Below are 4,969 nucleotides of genomic sequence, written 5' to 3' on the forward strand. Positions count from 1 at the left end.
TCTGCACTCAACTAGAATTAAAATGATCTTAAAAGGGTAATACTTGTAAAGTTTACTTAAGTCTTTTCAGCCACAGAAACTGCAATGGAAATAAATGTTCAGAGGCATTTTCAAGACAAAAACAAAAATCTATTCTTCTGATGACATGCATGATTAAAAGGTCTATGCAAGGTACATTGCTCTACATTCCCAATGACTAGGAAAAAAACCTCAAGTCAATTTTTAGTTTGCAGATGGTCAAAGGATTTTGTATTCCAGCAGGAGTTCAAATCTTCTGGATCTTTTCACCAACAACTACTGGATGTTCTTTTCTGATTTTCTCAGCAGCATCAGCTTGGTAATTCTAAGAGCAATTGTGTACATCGGAGTAACGGTGTACATCACAGTAAACATTTCCACACCGGCATTCAAACCCAGTAAGTCCCGCTTTTATCCTGCACATGAAACAGTGATTCTTTTTTTTTTGTTTTGTTTTTGTTTTTCAAGAGACTTGCTTTGCTCTTTAGATCGCTGTTGTGCCGTATCTGACACAGAAGCTTGCTTTCTGTTTCAGGTCCTGCTTTGTCCACAGGTGTACTGTCCACTTGGGAAGATGCTACAGATACTGATAAAAGTGACTGATTTGATATGGGGCTTGGCTGCACAGATGCAGGCATGGAGTCTAGCGGTGACTGAGCATCCAGGACACCACCGTCTGTGCACTGGATGGGTAAAGATTCAGACAGACTACTGACAGAAGCTGCAGGGGGCTTATTCTGCCATTATTACTATTCTGTCTTTGAAGATGTTCTCTATAGCACACTGAACACATGCCATTTGTACGAGGGTTTCCATAAAATCTGCAGCCAGTGGAACAAAGCACAGGCACTTGGCTGTCATTAGTTTCTTGAGCCATGTTCCTCTGTTGCACACCTGGCAGCGGCCCTCCCTGCCTGCCACGCTGCCCGCCACCGCCGGTCGCCGCCGGAGAGTGGGGACAGGTGAGACGGCCGAACCTCTGCTCGCTCTGGCCCACCACCGCCCAATGTATTTCTGTTGTTTAAAATCCACTCAGTCTCTGTGACCCTGCAGCCCAAACAGACTAGGGTGGGTTTGTCACCTTTGGCTGTCTGAGGTCATTGACAGTCACCATCTTCCGCTCTAACTCCCAGGTCTTAGGGGCACTTCTTGTGGTTTAGAGACTCAAAGATCTCGGGTTCTTTCGCAACAAAGAGCTTCTTAGCTTTGTTGCGCCACAGCCATGTGGTTGAGTCTGAGACTCCAGAGGGAAGCCGCTTGTCTGGCTGGAGTGGCTCCCACAGCGGCACGGGGAGAGGTTGCCCTTGGAATCCTCTGCTCAGATAAAAAGGGATTTCAGCTAGGTGCTGCCAAGAGTTATGCACAGGGGCAGGGGGTGGCTTAAATGTATTAGTGAAGTCGTCTGCTGAGTAACGGAATTGCTGAAATAATTTGCTGCGTTAAACAAACACGGGAATGCAAAACACAAAACCATACCAAACCAGACAAAACCTCCCTTCAACCTGCCGTGCACCCAACAACTGCTTGTTTACGGAACGGCCGTGGCCTGGGAAAATTCTGTTTGTGGAGACAGGACATCCTGCAGGGGTTATTCCTTGAGGTGAAGGGTTAAGTTGTCTCCTGCACATCGGCACATTCACACTCCAGATGTCAAGATGCAATTTTTGTTTGTCTTTGCTGGGGAGACCCAAGGCTATCTAGTGATGTCAGATGTTTTCTGCTTGCATTTCCCAATTAGCATTTTCTAAAATAAATTATTTAAAGATTTTATTTATTTATTTAAGAGAGAAAAAGAGACAGAGAGTACAAGCAGGGGGAGAGGCAGAGGGAGAGGGAGAAGACGACTCCCTGCTGAGCTGGGAGCTCAATGTGGGGCTCGATCCCAGGACCTGGAGATCGTGACCTGAGCCAAAGGCAGACGTTTAACCATCTGAGCTATCCAGGGGCCCCTCTAAAATAAAATTTCTAAAAAAAACAAAACTGAGAACACTGGAGATGTTGCAGAAATCACACGGGACCTTGCTCACTGACTACATTTTCTAGGCCGCTCGACCTTCCCACTTCCCTCACTATGGTTCACCTGGCGGTGTCCTGCCCACTTCTTGGTGGGTTCTGTCTGACTTTCCACCAGCACGGGGTCATTCCTGTCACCACTGGCTCTTCCCAGGGCCGTGAGAAGCTGTACCCCTCACAGCTCCAGGTGGCTGCAAATGGGGGACTCACTCCGAGAGCAGCTCTCCCCCAAGGCCTGAGGGAGCTGGTCAAAACACGCCCTGCAACCTGGCCTTTGGCTGGGATAATGCTGAGGCACGTGATTTGCAGTCTCGAGTTTCTCTAAGGCATTAAGCTCATTGCCCACCTAACGCCGCACTGGCTTGCTGGTGCCTATTCACTGGCTACCTTCTTCACAGTCCTTGACGGAGATTTGGGGGAACCCAAACCAAGGCACACTGCCCCGAATTAGTTTTCTAAAGAAAGTCTGACTGTGTTATGTCCAGGATCAAACACCTCGAGGATTTTCCCACCACTACCAGAGAAAGAAAGAAGCCCTTTGTTTGGTGCTAAGACCTTTCTTCATCTGTCCTCAAGCTTCCTTACCAACCTCACCTTGTGCCCTCCACCTTCGAGCCACTGCGGGTGCCCCTAGAGCTGCACCTGCTCCAGCCTGCCCCTGTATTCTTGCACAACCTCTTTGTCAAGAATGAATGCTGTTGGCCTTGTGGCCCCAGATCAGATGGCATCTCCTTGAGCAGCCTCCCTTGATTTCCCCAAAGTTCCTGTTGGCTACTCTCTGCTTCCACAACTTTCAGTGTGACCCTCTATACAGCTCATGCACATATGGTGTTGTGTTCCTGGGCTCGAGGTGAGTCCCCTCCACCAATGATGAGTGTCTTATCCCCTGGGACACGGTCTTATTCTTCCTATAGCTCCAGAGATGACCAAAAGGGCTGACTCTCAATAGTGTTTTATTTTTACCAAAGAATAAGCAATGCGTGGATTTGTGTCTTATTCTCCCGGAGTTCTGGGGGGCGGGGGGAAGGTGGGGTTTTGTACAACGTAACTCAAACCCTGCCATCGCATGCTTGGACGTGGCTTGTCAGCTCACTGACACATCACCAGCACCTACGACTGATGCTGTGACCTGGCCTCTGTCCAGCTCTCCGAAGGCACTTCCCTTCTTCACTCAGCCACACTGACCTTTACTGTCCTTTGCACATACTGGCCTCATCAGGCTCCAGGGTCATGGGACTTGCTGCGCTCTCTAACCAGGAGGCCCTGCCCAGGGACTTACCAGCCAGCTTCACCCTAATGCCACCCTAAGAGTGGTGGAGGTCACTCTTTCCCTGGCTGCCCTGCCTAAGGAGGCTCACCCCTTGACAGGCACAGAACCCTATTTGGTGTGAGCACCGGAGCCCAACTTCTTCCTTCGTTAGTTGTCTGCTCGTTTGCTGTCTGAATCCCCCACTGGGGCATAAGCCCTGTGAGTGCGGGGACTTTATCAGTGATCTTTGTTTCTCCATCCCTGACATCTACCCAGTGCTGGCCTGATACACAGAGCAACCATTACCACCTGAACGGATGTTGGTTTCCAATTCTCGAAGCATTCCATGCATCCAGAGATAAAACACAGCCACATGGATATGAATACTACACTCAGGTCCCATTGTCTGGCATCCTTAGGTTATGAGTGAAATTTTCCACACTGTTGAAGTTTAGACATTTAAGTACATTGAAAAAGTAAAGTGCAGTTTCCAGACATTGTTCTAAATTATATTAAACACAGACTTCTCGGTCTTCAGGAAATAAGCGTACCACACAAATGTCAACCTTTTCCTGAGCCATTTCAAGCACATGGCTTTCAAGCACATGGCTCTCCTGCAGTGGGGCATGGCTTGTCGCAGACTGGAAAAGGCCTGGTCCTAATCCACCCAGGTATCAGTGCCAACCAGCGCGAGGGTGCTGGAGGTCCGAGGTCCCCGGGGGCTTCTGGAGCCAGAGCTGAGGGCCAGCCATTCGGCTGGGGTGCCAAACAAGTCGCTTCTGAAACAGCTTCCGGGGGTGTGGGCACATTCTAGCAACGGCCTGGAGCGCCTCTGCCCAGAGCACGAGACTCACGGTCCCCACCCACCCACCCCCATGGGGGACAAGTGCCCCCGGCCCCACTTCCACCCCTGAAGTATTCTCCTCACTGGGAAGGCCACGTCAGATTTGTTCTGAGGAGAAGTTTCATACCTCTTTCTCCTCAAAGACTGAGTGCTGCAAAAGCAGTTGAAAAATAAATAGAAAAAGCTCCTCTCTGAAGCTGCACACGACAGTGAAGAGAGACGCAGAGAGACAGGAAGGCCTGGGATGGGGTGCGAAAGGAGATCCGAATAGGGGTAAACAGGGAGATGAGGGAGGGGGACACAAGAAGGGAGGTGCAGGCTGGGACGGGCCACTTTGCCAAAGAGTCAAAGGGGACAAATCATGACCCGCAGTCACCCAAGCATTTTGGTCAAGTGGGATGGATAAAGGAAAAATATTTGTTTATCAGATAATTTCAGGAATGTGTGCTCTTTCTCACAGTTGATAGCTTTCCCTGGAAAATGTCCCACGTGGACAGAATTGGCAGGGGCAGAACACAGAGCAGCCAATGTGTGACCACCAGGGCATGGCCCAGAGGACAGCCCTGCGGCCACCACCCGCGAGGCGAGTTGGCCCTCCCTCACCCTGGATCGACCAACGGTGATCGGCAAGGGAGACATTTCCGGAAAGGCAAAGTGCACGGCCCCGAGCCCGTGCCAGCCCCTTGTTGTGGATGGGAGTGAGAGCCAGCCATGGCTTGGCACCGTGCAGGGGCTCTGCTTATCAGCTGCCAGACCGGTACCCCAGGACGGGTTTTGGAATTGATGGGCTTGAGCTTCCTTTCCCTCCACTTCTTACTGTTTTGCGAGGCTCCAGAGAGTGAGGG

General features: G+C 50.4%; 1 pseudogene; it reads right to left on the bottom strand.

Annotated features, from left to right (window-relative positions):
• Nucleotides 1–265: 265 nt before the first annotated feature.
• LOC113938195 lies at nucleotides 266–895 on the bottom strand (annotated as a pseudogene).
• Nucleotides 896–4,969: the final 4,074 nt, after the last annotated feature.

This window comes from Zalophus californianus, chromosome 8, assembly GCF_009762305.2.
Source record: "Zalophus californianus isolate mZalCal1 chromosome 8, mZalCal1.pri.v2, whole genome shotgun sequence".
In the NCBI taxonomy this organism is placed as follows: Eukaryota; Metazoa; Chordata; class Mammalia; order Carnivora; family Otariidae; genus Zalophus; species Zalophus californianus.